Source organism: Xiphophorus couchianus, chromosome 9 (assembly GCF_001444195.1).
Source record: "Xiphophorus couchianus chromosome 9, X_couchianus-1.0, whole genome shotgun sequence".
NCBI classification, from domain to species: Eukaryota; Metazoa; Chordata; class Actinopteri; order Cyprinodontiformes; family Poeciliidae; genus Xiphophorus; species Xiphophorus couchianus.
The window spans coordinates 7,938,885-7,954,465 of NC_040236.1; the positions used below are offsets into that span (position 1 = coordinate 7,938,885).

A 15,581-nucleotide genomic window follows, 5' to 3' on the forward strand; every position below is an offset into this window, starting at 1 on the left:
ATTGTATAGTAGGACAATTTAAACAGAGTTTTTATCTACGATCGATAAAATACAACTATCCATAATATCAATATTAGTTCTGAAGTAGTTTCTACCTAAATCTCCAAAATATCCTTGTGAAGGTCTTAAAGAAGACATATTTGACAAAGGACTAATGCTTGTCTGGCTGCTACTTGGAAAAAGATTCAGTGCAAATATTTTTGACAGTTTTGTGAATAAAAAGCAGGCCCTCAGTTACAATGCTGCACATTTTGTAGATTTAACAAGCTGTTTATGAATTAAACACATATTCCAGATCATTCTGAAAATTTAGATAAAGCAACTGCCTTGGCTGCAGGCAGAGCTGGTGAAGGTGACAGGTGGAGGCTCAGAACATACATCAAATACAATTATTCCTTTCTGCATGATTTCGCAGACAGAAAAAACAGACTTTCTTTGGACAGAAAAACACATGAACAGTGTGGTGCAACAGCTCAACTGAATTTAAAAAATGGTTGCAGTTGGCAGATGTTTAGTCACATGCCACACTTTGAGTGTGACTGTCTCCCTTAAGAAACAGCTTAGTGCTTTACTGGAAGCATGAATGACCTCACTTCATAAAGCTATACATTTCAGTTTTTTCCTGAGTTATTATTTGAGCCCTGCGACATACAGCTGAGGAAAGCAGCCCTGCCACTTTAAAGATTTGATTAAGTAAAACCTGATGTTGAAGCTGATTGATTAAATGCTCTTGCAGTCTTTTTCTCACATTTTTTTTCTTCTTCCGCTAAGCAGCAGGCAAAAAAATAAATAAACGAGAACCACAAAGTGCAAAAACTATTCAATATTTGCTTATCTGCTCTAAAGGAGTGGACACAAATATGTTCTATTAATAATCTATTCGGTTGTTTCACACCACACATCCTAAATCATTCGTGCCATCTTTGTCTGCTGTAAGTGAATTGTTATAAATTTAAAGAAATTATTTGCACTGCAACATGTGCAGACCTTTTAATTTGACATGGATATGACGCTGCTTTATCTTTAAGATGCAACTGCTGCACAAGGGAGGGGCAGGCAGTCTCGACACAAAGCGCTGCGTGCATTGGTCTATTTCATGTTTCCTTACCTTCCCTCTCATCCCGGGTAAATGCAGCCAGACGATTCTACTGGGCGATACCTTCAGTGAGGCGGGAGATAACTGAATGACTTCATCATGTCAAGTTGAGCACTGCAAAGAAATATAAATAAATAAGTCAAAATAACCCGCGCTTCGTTTTATAACATTGGTTTAATCAACTGTTTCACTAAACACATTAATAGCTGGTGAAATAATATGATGCATTTTAGCTCATTTACATTTTTTTTTTCAACATTTAGGAGTGTTGTATTTTTTTACAGTACGCAAATAAAATATGAAAATTAAATAAAACGCCACAAGATTAATAAAACACATTTCCCCAAATAAAAGTGGAGGCAATACGAAGATAACAAAAAAAGGATGTAAAGATCCCAGAGTTGAGGGGTGGCTGGAGAGGGAGGGCCGGACGCATGACATCATTCCCCGAGCTTCTCTGTACGGACACAGCGTTGGTTTCTCCAAGTGCGCACGGCGGCTGCCGCTGAGGGAGCGAGTCCTGGTACCGTACCCAAGCGCGTCCTGACCAACCTGCGCTCTTGTGGTGGATTTTCTTTAAAACCCCGCAAAAAACAACAACAACAACAAAAAGACAAAACGCACACTGTCTAAGACCCCGCAGAGGAACCCGCGTACCACTCATCACTGGACCTGCTGCAGGGACGCACACGTTTAACGCAAAACCCGGGGATTATTGCTTGTTTAAAAGATGAAGATGTGAGGGTATAAAAGCTGAGAAGACAGAAGCAGGAACTTCAAAGCTGCCAAAGAGAGGTAGGCTCACTCTCTTGTGATTTCATACCGCTACTTATGTATAAGGGAAAGAAAAAAAAATATTTTTATCTTTTCCTTTACGAAGAACTTGAGTCGTTATTGTGCCATCTTGCCACCTGAACCAGAAAAGTACAGGCTATATGCGAAGACTGGTGCAAACACACGAGCACCAGTTCAGAATGCTGCAACGAAGCTCGGTCCGGCTCGCGTGGAGCTTGGCAAAAGGAGCGAGATGCTCGGAGTCAGTGGGAGATCCACTCTGCCACCGCAAAGCGCTAAGCTGCTTCTTTTGGCGCTGGTGGAGCACGGCTGCTGCTTAAAAATGAAGACAAAAAAATCTGAAGGATCGTATGGATTCCGTTTTTTATTTCACAGAGAGTAGAAAAAAGATTCTCCCACATCAAAGAAAGCCGATATGTTTATGTAGACTTATATTTATGTATTTTTATGTCTAAATTATTTTTACTGGTGTGATTGTTCTAAATCCATTGTGTGGGGACATAACGCACATCTCTGAGTTATCTTTCTCGGGCGGGTGTTGAACGTGTGCTTATATGTGGGTGAGCATGCTCTCCATCTAGCAAGTGCATCTTAAATGATGCCTTATTGACTAAGTCGATCGTTAGGCGGTTTACACTGGAATCCTTTACACAGGCTACCCGCAGATCAAGAGGCACTCAGTGTTTCCTTCGGATATGATCGTAAATGTCATTCTTGTGGTGTTTTCCTCTCTCGCTCCTTCAGTTTGATTGCACGAGTTCCGATCGGTTCTTTGATGGGATGTCAAAGTCGATAGTTGCAAAGAGGTCGTTACGTCTCAGACTTTTGGGAGTGCTTTCAAACTACAGCTCCTAATTGTGCATCACGTTAACATCGCGGCGTGCGAGCAAACTGTGGAGATAAAGCCGTGAACGTTTCAACAAACCCTGTAAGGTGGAGCCCGCACGACAGTGACACCGACTTTTTGAAGTCATGTTTTATGCCCTTGTTGAATGCTGGAAAGTCCGACAGGAATGACATCTGCTCCGGTGCATTTGATATCGCATGCAAAGTGAATCAGGATTCAATTTGTATTTATTTAATTTTAAAAAGTAATAAAAAAAATCCAAATTTAAAAAAAAATGTATTCATTGTTTTTTTATTACCTATTCTTTACATGATGTCATTCCTCACTCCTTCCAATCAATCAGCACTTTTTAATTTATTGTGTGCCCCTGTGTGCTATTTATGTCCACGAACTATTACAAAACACTTTGCACACTGTGTGTGTAAAATGTGTGCATTTTACATAACTACATTAATGAAAAGACATGTTTTGCTTTTTGTATTGACAGTTTTGCAAGAAAAAAAAAATAACCCAACAAAATCTAATATCAGTCCAAAGTTATGCTTCCCTGTCTGCTGCCTCAGTCGCAATGAGCGCATCGCGGGTCTGCAAAGCTCATAAAGCTGGAGGAGAGAACAATATCACGCCCGTGCCCGGGTTGTTAAAAAGAAAATGGCTTTATTCATTTTTCTCTGTACCCGTGCTAACTTAGTTATGGCTCTTTTATGGTGCTTGGAAATGGCTTACAGGCTTGCACTTTCTATGTAATGTAATCAAATTTACGATGTTGCTGTGTATTACAATTCCCTGTTATGCTCTGTCACATGAGACATTTGGAGTGACTTCACCTCACCCCAGTACACAATCTCTTAAACACTCATTCACGCACACAAGCACACAATTGCTGTTCACAATCCCAGAACAGAATTTTCCAGGAACATCACAGAAAAGACGTTGACCTATGGTTTTGAATGAGGAGGAAGAACACTCCCATCGTCTGCACCCAATCTCTCAGAAAATAGCCCTACAGTCCTTCTCAAATTATATTCTGACTTATGCCACCACAGATTTACTCTGGCAGCCAATCATATGCTCCCCGAGTTTGGCCTTTTTTCATATTTCATGCTCCTCTTTTTCAATACCAAAGGAAAGTTCGGCCTTAGAGAAACACATTAAAACAAGTCGAGCCGCACACAGTGATGAGACAAGTGATGTAATGCTCACATTCACTTCCACACAAAGAGTAAAATGGATCCACATTCTGCTGTGGCTTGTCTTTGCTAAAATAGAAGTTGAAATCGGTCGTAGGATTCAAAGCTGTAAAGTTCTATCTTTCTAGCATCAATCACCGATAATTGATCATGATGATTTTGACGTGTTTTAGACATCTTCTGTTGAAATGTGGTGCCACCCAATGACGGCACTGTCTGCTGTCTGAACAAACAAGCTCACGACGTACAGCCATTACTGGAGAGCTTTCTTTATATTTCCTGGGCTGTACATGATTTTATGAAGCATCTCTGCAGGGGGCGTTTTCTTCAAAGAGCAATCAAATCTCCATACCTGGCAAGCAGATAAATCACAGACTTTAAAATTTAGTGTACTGTAATGGTTGTATAAAAATTAAATATACCCTTACACATTGTCAGTTCTTGCATAGACAAAAATCTCCTTTAGTGCCCCCATCAAAAATTAAGGAAATTCCAGTCAATCAGAAAGCAGCACATAGAACTAAATAACAGCTTTGACTTGCATCACAAAATTTTGAATCCAGTCATCACTTTTTATCATAAGAACTAGGTTTTTTTCCCTCACAAAATTGACCAAAACATCCATTGAAAAAAATAGATGACAAAAAATGTCAACCTTGTTAAAAAAAAATGTTGATTTTTGTATGGACTATATTGCCTTCCTCAGAGGTTTCTCTGATTTCAAATTAACTGAAGTTGTATCCTAGATTTTATTAAACAACCAGCTGCACCCAACCCAGGTCAGTTAGCCGGGTTATTTTGTTTCTATGTTAGCTCTACATTTTCTTCTCTCCAAGGCTGTTTCCATGATACAGACATTCACAGAAATTAGTCATTTGTGAAACTGCAATTTCTTCTGAAATTCTTCTGAAAGTTCTTCTGAGGTCCTTTTGCTAAAGGCAGAGAGTAGGTCACAGGTTCACTTGCACTCCATCCCATACAGGCTTAGGTGGACTCACTACCAAACCATCATGCCTCCTGTAGCCTGGTAAAAACCAGGACCTGGTCCTACACTATTTGCTTTGTACAGAGGGTCTGAGCTCATGGGTATTGGGAAGTGATTGCTTCCTTGAGGCGTGGACTGTGTTGAAGTTTTAAATTTTGCCCATTTACTAATGTTTGCATGTGATGTTTGTAATGGCCCAGTTCGATGCTAGGAAGCTTACCGGAAATTGCCTGCTCTGTAAACAACCATCCTCCACTGCAAAGAGAGAAGTGCTGATCCACATGAGGCTGGTGTTAATGTTAATTAAATATGTAGAAGCGTGGCCAATATGGACTCAATGGCTTCGTTCACTTCCTTTTAGCCATTGCTAAAAGTAAAAGCAGACTACAATTCTGAAAACAGCACCGAAAATCAGCGTCATCATTCACAACTTCTTCCGTTCACTTATTGGCCCTCTAGAAAATCTACCGGAAACAATCGGAGTCAAGCAGAGAAAACCTAGACGATACTGTAGGCAATAATTTTTTTTGAGTTGCACAGGAAGACAATGGCCAGGCTATGCCTCCTGTAAACCAATCAAAATCTAGAAAATCCTCTCAGATTCGGGATAAGGGAAAATGTTGGTGAAGCTTAGTCAGATCACCATCTTCCTCTAATATTTGCACCAGAGAAGATGCACTTCCTCATTACAGGGGGATGTAAAATCCTCACCGACTGCACATGCAAATAATGCAATACAAGTTCCAAACAGGGTAAAAAGACTCTTGTTACTTCCCTCTTGTGATCTTGTCCTGGGCAACTGCCCATATTAAAAACATCAATTACTTCACAATTGATAGCCCAGGAAACTCACTGGCAAGGTGATACAAACAGAACATCAAAATATTAAGATATCCGAAGCTTTTTAATATTTTTAGAGTACAGGTCACCTTTTCACTAGGCAGTTTTTTCAGCTTGAATTGTAAGAGTTAAAACATCTCTGCATAAAGTATAGGCAGACATCAATCAATCGCCGTTTTCTGAATGTATAAGATGGTTGATTTGATGGTGTGTTTAAGCATCCCCTTGTTTACCTCTGTATAAACATACTTCAATCACGTCTTACCTGTCAACAGTTTCGGGCAGGAGAGAGAAGCCGCCAACTGACATAAATGGTGAAGGATGTGTCCCTGCTCATGCGCACACACACACACACACATGAATACATTTGTATCGCATTTACAGGATGAGCCATAAGTCACATTTTGCAGTCTCATTACCGGCCACCGAGCCTAAGCGTTTGGGCCATGTCATTAATGCAGTCAAAATGGAAATGGATGCGAATGACTGGCAAAGCTGTTTGGGGAACCCAACACAGAAATGAGATAGCGGGAGAGGAAAAGATTTAATCATAAGCACACTTTATGGAGAGTTTTGCCAGTGTGCATTGCAACAGCCCAATTACTAGAAGAGTTCTTGTTAGTTGTCGCCTCCAAATAAACATTGAGCTGTTTTTTGTTGGGGTTTTTTTATTTTCTTTTTCTTTTTTTTGTCTGTCATCTTTTCAACCTTAGTCAGTGACTGAATTTGAAATTCCAAGTAGCAAAATGTGTTTTTCATAGAATCCTATCTCTCCAGTACCAGTCTTTCCTACAGCCCATGTTTAGACCCACCAAAATAATGGATGTTCTCATGTGGAAGGTCAAACAGTTATAGAATTTCTCATCTACTGCAGCATATAAATACACGTGCAGAAGCTCCAACTGATGAAATGCATGCTGAGTTAATTGTTAGAAATGTTTCTAGACTGACTGCATAATTTGATATTTTTGTACTTCACATTAGGCCATACTGTATCTCTGTAATGTAAATCTTATCATGAAGCATCTTGACATTTTAAATATTCTAGCAGATAAGGCAGAATGCACCATTTAGGCAATAGTTGTCATATCAAAGCTTTAAAATATATATATATATATATATATATATATATATATATATATATATATATATTTTTTTTTTTTTAAAGCTTTCACTGTCCATATGGGGGAAAGGGGCTCTATTCACAAGTTATTCTCATGTCTGATGAATTCTTTCTTGGTTGGAAATCACTCTGAAGGTTGACACTTTCATGGCTTTGATATGTAGACATTTTCTGGGTACATGACGGGAGGAAAGAAGCTAGGTTATTGTGAAATAATGCAACTTTTTCCCCAAGTTCCCAAGAAAGAAAAGAATTGTTTACAAAGAACCATCTAGTATCCGTTCAGTGTGTTAAACATTATTTCATAACATTTTTCTATAACATAATGTTTGTTCAAGTTACAGTTTTTCTCAAGAGAGTGACTTAGGGTCAAAAAGGCAGGTAAAAATAACCCGTTGCTCTTTATTTTCTGCTTTGAGGGTGTGATTATGTTGTTTTCAAAATAACAGCAAATGCTAGGAAAAATGCAGCAATGTCATGGATCAATTTTTCTGGTTAGAAGAGCACAACATAATCACTGGGAGTCCTTGTTCAGGTTAAAGTGGCATGTTAAGGATTCAATGCCTCTTTACTCAAGGAAAATTGCAGTGCTAATGTGTATATCCAGACAGCCCGAGACCATGCCAACAATATGCTTTAGCAAAGTTGTGATAAAGCATACATAATGGGAAGGAAACCAGGTAAAAACTATAGTGTTGTAGATCTAGTATTAGTACAGATGTAGACAGCTTTATTTTTAGGATGAGTGTAATTTAGTTAAATCTTATGTATCCAGTCTGACTGAATCCCACAACAAATGTGGCTAAAATTATAATCTAGGGGAAATATAAGGTATTAGGGCCCTGTTATATGTAAGACATAATGCATTTTGCTGTAATACATTATATAGTTTGCACTGCTGAAATACATTACTACTCTTCAATTGTCCGGAATTATGAAGCAACAAAATTATTTAATCTATGCTCCTTTAAATTCCAGACATGATATTTACTCTTAATTGTTCAATTTTATCTCTTGGATAGTTAATATTGTTAATAAATTATGTTATACTTTTGTTCTGAAGGTCTTGCTAACTTTTAAATGCTGTCGCTTGTATTAGTTGTTTAGCTTGGACACAGCAGTATGGTTTTTAGGATTTTTTTCAAGGATTGTGTGTCTTATATCTGCATAGATCCTCACACTTTTAATGAAATTGTAGTTTTGAATAAGAGGAAACAAGAACCAGCATCAGTGAGCTGTTGTGGTTACTGTGAGAAATGTGTACCTTCATGATGCACCTTAATATCACCTTTAATTTCTACAATTCGGTATTTGTTAATTTTCTGATACAGACCGATAATTAAGCAACTTTAATGTTTTTTTTTTTGTTTGTTTTTTTCTAAAAGAAGTAGGTCCATAATTTTGAATTTATGGTGGATTTTCTCAGATTTTACAATGTAAAACATCTGGCAAAAAGTATGGCCAACTAAAGGGCACAATTAGTAGAGTTCTTTGAATTATTTTTTTTTCTGGCATTAACCCAGACATTAAGAATAGTCCAGAATTTTTCTGGCCTTAATGTCAAGACTTTTAAAGACTATTCTAAAAGCCAAATATTTTTAGATTCTTCCTCCAAAAGCAATTTGATCTGTGTTTGTGATAATTGTCTTACTGGACCAGGCAGATATCTCTTTGTTTAAGGAGAAGTTTAAAAATATGAAGGTAGGTCTCCCATTTTAGTATTCCATGTGCCTGCCTACTGCAAATTTCAGCATACCCTGAAGATGTTAACTTGCGATGCTGGTGTCAGAACAGTTTCTAGATCATGACAGGCCTTAGCCTTGGTAAGGCCTTAGTTTTTGTAAGAAAATTCTTTACTTGAGAACAAACCATTTTAAAATAATTAGCCTCAATGGTAATATAATGCTATAAAATTCATGGGCATGATGTATATTTTTAAAATAAGCGCAGATGTCAATACAACATCTTCCTTAAAAGTGCAAAAAAAAAAACATTATTCATTTATATTATTCATGTATTAAAAACTCTTATAAACTGTGGTGTTAGCTGGTGAACAAGTATTATCTGTTTATGTGACTATTTAGTGTTTTCATGTGTAGTTCACAACTTTACTGGCTTGTACAACAGAGACTATTAACTGGCAATAGAAGTTTTGCAAGTTCAAGTTAAACAGTTTACACTTACTTGCAGTATTGGAAGCACATAAACTGAGCATGGTAGACTTGACTGTTTAAAAAAAACTGAACTTTTCGTGAACTCTCAATTAAGCTTGCAGGTGTTCTCTCCCAATTAGAGAAGACTATGTGCAAAGGGGTGTTGCATAGCAACGAGTTAATACCCAATGTTCATGCTTCCTTACTGGCTAAAGCCTTTTGCACTATGCCAACGTTTGGAAGGTTTAAGAATGGATCTGTAAGTGATCACACTCAAACCAATAATGTGGTTTGAACAATATCATTCAGCTGACACCTTCTGACCAGATCTATCCTTTGAACATCAGGAGCAGTGAGATGGGAACAAACTGGAGCTGTATAATTCATGTAACACAAGGCAATTTTGAAACTGGCTTTATCTTGTAATTTTAGAGGCACTAATTTGTGGCTTCAATTATGAAGTTGGGTTTGTGTTTCATAAGTCAAGGAGTTTTTGTTTTGTTTATCATTGTTTTCATGCATATTTACACAGATGACATTATTATAGATGTGACATTTGTGTTTACCATTATGGAAAAGTTTACTATACTCTATACTATATGTGGTTACTATAAGCAAAGCGCTCCCTCTAGTAAAACATGGTTTAATGTTGGTCTCGTCTGACCAGATTTTATTCAGTTTGCAGTTCTGCTGCAAACTTCGAACACACTTTGACATGCATTTTTTAAGCGGTGTGTGGGAACTGGGCATGGAGGCCATTGCAGTCTATTACTTGCTGTTTTTGTGAGAAAACTCTCTGCTAATTGCTGTGTGGTTGGCTCATTTTGAATTTCTTCTAAATGTTATTTTCTAATAAAAAAATAATTAGAAATTTTGCCAGGAAAAGTAAGAGCTGGTCATGTCAGATTTTCTTCTGCACAACTACAGACACTGCAATTCCAATAAAGTACCATAGTGGATAACAGAATCAAACTGTTTTTTATATGCAATCATCGTGTTTGCAATGACCAAACTTTAAACATGTAGAAGACTGAATATTTCTGTGTGTAGTCTTTAAGCCAGGGGTCTCAACTTAAGCCCTTGAGGGCAGAAAATGTCAACAAATCATTGTTTTCACTTTTGTGGCAGTTTGACCGTCTGTTACAGGTATTAAGAGTAATAATCACTCTTTTTAAGTCATGCTTCATGCCCTTTCACTCTTACACTTGAAACCAGCCCTCTAATTGTTTTTTTCTGAATATGACAAAAGCACTTAAGGCCTATGTTCTTTTGTTGCAAAATCTACAGGCTGCAGATGGAATAAATATTAGGTCCAGAGGTAATGCATACATTTGATTTCCCAGGAGTTTTAAGAGAAGGAATTATTTTATACTGCATCCTCTATTTATCATTAGAACTCAACAGCTCTGAAGTGCAGTTGAGCTGTCCTCGGCTGCCAGTTTGCAGAGATGTTTTCCGGAAAGGAGACAATTAGGAAAGCTCTCACAGGATGAGACCGATGTAAATTTCCTTAGGGAGGCAATTTTGCTAGTCGATTATTGGACATTGCAGTCACAATTCTCTCCCAAGGGCTGTAACTTTTGAAGGTCATGGTAGCCTTTTATTGCTACTCTTGTCTTAGCACTGACAAGTCCTGTGGATAATGCCGGATGTTCCCCACAAAGTTGGTCCTTAGCTGATGACAAAAGCAGCTATCAGTGAAGCTGATGAGTCTTGACAAAAGCAAGATTAACAAACCAATGTCTCACCTATTTAGTACATCATAGGTACAGGTATAATAAAACATGAATGAGCCATTCTGTCTCCCATTGTCGGTAGCTGTATTCATAGATGCATAGATGCACTGCCAATGTTAGCTCTTGGAAGATATGTTTGGGTTGTCATTGGGTGAAAGTGGGTGGTTAAGGGTAGGAGGGAAGATGGAGAAAATGTCTCAAAATAGTGGAATTAAGACACAGTGAGGGATGCCTCGGCAGTGGCCTTGTACATTTCATCTGCAGGTCCTAATAAAACCCTCACAGGCCAGCATTGATCTCTCTCAGAATAATCCATTTAGACTGAGAGTGCCTGGCCATGTGGGGCCTCTTTAATTATTTATGGAAGAATTCTGCTCAGGCTTCCGCTGGGATGCAACAATGTGCCCTGTGAAACCTGTGAACTGCAGATTGCAAGAGAGCAGGGGAGACACTACATTTGAAGAAAGGCGGAAGGGCATATGGCATATGGGAAGCAGAGGACTTTAGCTGGAAAGAAATTTAAGGGAGGGCCGGGTGGGGGGGACAGGTTTTAAAATAGGAAAAATCTGATGGATCCAAAAATCTGTGAGGTAAAACGAAGGGAATAGTGGCAAAAGAACAGAGAAGGAGAAATTATGAGGCACTGAGGTGAGAACAAAGATGGAAAAAGACATAAGAATGGCGATAGCTTCTCAAGAAGAACCTTGAAAGAGGAAGTAAGATGTAACTCAGCGAAGAAATGGTAAAGTAGTAAAGAAAAGGAAGGAGAGGAAAAGAGGATAACTGACATGAAGAAAGACTGTATGGGTAATGGAAAGAAGGGAAGGAGATGAAAGAGTGGCAGAAAACATTAGTAGAAAAGGGGGAAGGCAGCTGGGGGGAAAAACACTCCTTGGGAGTAGGAAGAGAAGAAGAAAAGGAAAAGGTAGGCTGCATGGGGTAAGAAACTATTAAATGTTTAATTGTGAGGAACACAGGAAGGAAGAGCTGACTAAAATTAATCAGGAATAGATGGATAGGGATATGATGGCAGATGGGACCTTTTTAAAAGCAAGTCATGAGCATCTATTGATCATGGCAGAGTTATGGTTGCCATTGTACAAAGTGGAGACATGCCAGCATGACTGCCTGTAGCCTTCACGCGACCATTAATTCTGCTGCACTCATCTTTTGTATGCCGCTCAGAAATAATCTGCAGCAGTGCTCATGTTTTATAAGATAAATGAAAAAGAAAATCTAGCATAAAGATTTAATTTTATCCTGATCATGGTAATTTTGTCTGTTTATAGATACCATAAGAAAACAGACTGTAAAGCATACAAATTTTTTCCTTTCTTGTCTACAGATTTCTTTTGTAGTTTAAAGGCTTAATGTTTGGGTATTCTGTGCAGCACACCAGAACAGCACATGGCTGAACTAATTTCTTTTTGCCTAGGCTATATCCTGCAATTACAACGTCATACTGCTCTCATAAATCCAGATACATTAGTCTTACCTGATACCCTTGATGTGTTTCCCAGCATCCTGTAATGTTTCCATCTGCTCGCTTTCTGAATCTAGAGATCTGATCCCGCAGAACACAACTAAAATTCAAATTTGCACCAGTAAAGCTGGGAGATTATTTCGTAAGTTATCTAATAATCAAAAAAATGAAAGTGGCATCTGAATGAAATTGTTGCTGTGTACAAAATTATTCATACCCCTGGTAAATTTGAAATAATTTAGCTCACTGTGAAAGTTTATTTTTGATATAAAATGAGACATGTATCTCAAAAATTGCATATTGAAAATATATCAGGACTCTGGTTTGGCCATTTCAAAATGTTAACATTACTCTCAGACAGATTAAAAGATTATGTTAAACCTGAATTTGCCAGAGGTATGGATCATTTTGGGCTTAATCCATTTTTTTTAATCACAGATTGTTTTTATTTTTTTATTGATACACACCCACCATTTTTGTTCAGCTATATACAAGTGAGTGTTTTGTAAGATTGCTTCAGCACATCATTTGTTAATTGTATTAAACAGGAATCCTTCAGGAAACCTGTCTTTTTTTGTTTTACCTTGGAAATTCCTGTCTCAGTGATATTTCTTTTTGCTGGCATTTTGCTAGAGGTGTCTTCAGTTACACACATTCACCAGAGATTGTTTGCTGGTAAGAAACATCTGCCACAGGTCTCTTAAACCTTGTAGTTATTTGGCATTGTTGGCTTCCAGAAACTTAAGATGCCAGCACATTTTCCTGGTGATTGGGGTATAAACCCCCAACCGTGCAACATTCAGCCACAACCTTAAACCTTAAAATGGTTTGACTAAAATTGAGTAATTGCACTAAACGCTTCTAAAATGGCTCTGACCTGTTGAAGTGCAAGTCAGTGGAAGCTTAGTGGAACAGCCTCAGAGATCTGCTGTGGTAAACACAGAAGACGCTGGAACTGAGATCTTGGGAGTAAGCTTAATCAAGTGAGCTAAACATTGTAACAGAAAGGTATTACTTAGTGATAGCACAGCAACACATTTGTTCTCAATTAGTAGGTTCCCATTTCCCACCTCTTGTCGCTCCCCCGAGCTGCCTGCGAGGATTTATTGTTTGTCCACAGACATTGATTATGGGATTCTAGTAATTGTTGTGCATTCGCTTGATTAACAAAGCCATGTTTTCTCCACGGGCTTGCTCACTAACAACCTTTAATGGCAGGATCACAGCCAAACTTTCAGTACTACAATTTATGTATCATTAATACCGTGGAAAATAAAGGAAGATAGGAGAACACTATTTAATTTCCTGTATTGGTACCTATGGGAATCATTTTGTTCACTTGAAACACCTCTTAACATTTTAGTCCACATGAGGGTCGTTTTCGAAGTTGTTCAATATGTAAATCTAGAAATAAAGATAATTCCACCTGTTGATGCCATTCTGGTGCTTTATTATTTCTAGGATCTAGTGCTTTATTATTTCTAGGATCATAGGATCAAACATGCTTATTTGAACGTGCAAGCCATAGGCTCACTATAAAGTTAGAAATCTCCCCTTCTCTTGATTTTTTTTTTCAGTCATTTTTGCAAGAAGATTGGGGAATATGATAAGAAAAGTATCTCTATTATGGGAAAGGCAGGCCTGAGATCATCCAAAATGTTTGCTATTTTCCACTTGTTGATACCATTCTGGTGCTTTATTATTGCATAGGACAAATCAAAAATTATTTGTAATTTGTACTGATCATGTAACTAGAGCTAAAAATTGTGGAACTATATATTTCTAGATTGTTGCTTTGTGTCAGCAACAATGACAGAAAAGGGAGTGAAAAATCACCTACTGTCACACAACTGTGTATTTTTAGCTTTTAAACATCTTTAAAAAATTACTTGTAATTTGTATTGAGGGCAACTTAGAGTTTTAGCAAACTACAAATAACAGTCAAATTATTTTTCTAGAGAAAGTTTCAATAGTGGTATTGCTTGCATATTAGTCCAAGCACAGAACTGAATGCAGTTCACGGACCTCTTGTGAGACATTAAACATTAGCATAATAAATTAATCATAAAATGTTAAGGATTAGAATCTTAGTTGCTTCTCAGTCACCTTCTTATTTAGTGAAACATAAAAAACAAAACATAATGTATTTTTCCATGCAATTATTGTAAAACAGCAACATTTTTGCTGCGGAGCAACTTCTATTACATTTTCTGGTTTAGACTTAAGTTGAAAATGGACAAAGATTAGTTTTCTTCAGTAGACAAAGAAATTGCTGCATTACTCAGATCCTTCTCAGGTCAATTAGCATAGGCCTACATAAAAGTCCAAGCAGTTATGTTTCATTTATTATCATTCACTGTTATTGAACAGGGAACAAACCACTTAGCACTCTCACAGCCCCCTGACTGAACTCTGACTCTTGCCCTTAGAGAAAGAGCTACAGGAACAAAGAACCTGCAAGGTTTAATCAGTAAGGTATGATTGTGTTATTCCTACAAGAATGTTATTAAGTTCAAAATCATCATCAGAAATTCAACATCACTGATTACTCTATGAGTGGAAACTACAACAAAATGATTAATGGTACTTCACGTTATTGTTTAAATATGTGTTTTCTCCACTCTGAGCAGGAAAACGACTGTCCTTTGTGGCCTAAATGTTTTTTGTTCTTGTTTGCTTAGAGCTTTCATGTTGCTGTTATCAACTGACAATATTTACTGCTTCCTAGTTTCTCGGTGAGTGACTTTTGACAAGAATTCAGATGTTACTCTCTTTTTCGAGAGCAAAAAAACCTTTTACAAATTTGCTGACGTTTCTACCTCTTCTATAAAATATACTTTACTGCCACATATCTTTCTGCCGATGTGTGGATTGACTTTTATACATTTTTAGATGTTCAAACTTTGAATCTCAAAACTAAGCCATGCTGTTGCATTGACAAAACTGTCAATCTGTTCCTTAGATATTTGTTGACCTTTGGCTTCTTGCTGTCCAACAGTTTGCTAAAAGCATCAGCCAAGGCAAGAGAAGGATGCTGAGGTAGAGCAAGAACGAGGTCTACTTAAGAGTAATTTATGTCTCATGTCGCTTTGTTGGGTGAAGAGAAAGTGACAAATGCAAGCTGGTTGTTTATGAGGCTGGCTAAGTGCTGGCAGGGCTGCTTTTCTCTGAGGTAGTTGGCTCTCTGTTTAATTCATGTCCTTGGGAGCCACATTGCTTTGTGGCATAGTGTGTGGCAGGCGAGCTAATGAGAGGTGAACCTATCCGCTTCTTATTCTCCATCTGCCTCATTTGCACTTTCTGCCTGTTTTCTCCTACATCTTCTACCTATCC

General features: G+C 37.8%; 1 protein-coding gene across 1 annotated transcript in view; it reads left to right on the plus strand.

Annotated features, from left to right (window-relative positions):
* Positions 1–1,561: 1,561 nt before the first annotated feature.
* ptprsa (protein tyrosine phosphatase receptor type Sa) overlaps positions 1,562–15,581 on the plus strand; it is a 254,745-nt gene continuing 240,725 nt past the window's right edge. The window contains exon 1 of the mRNA XM_028028092.1: positions 1,562–1,891. The gene's annotated coding sequence lies outside the window, so the exon portion shown is untranslated. The remainder of the gene's footprint in view (positions 1,892–15,581) is intronic.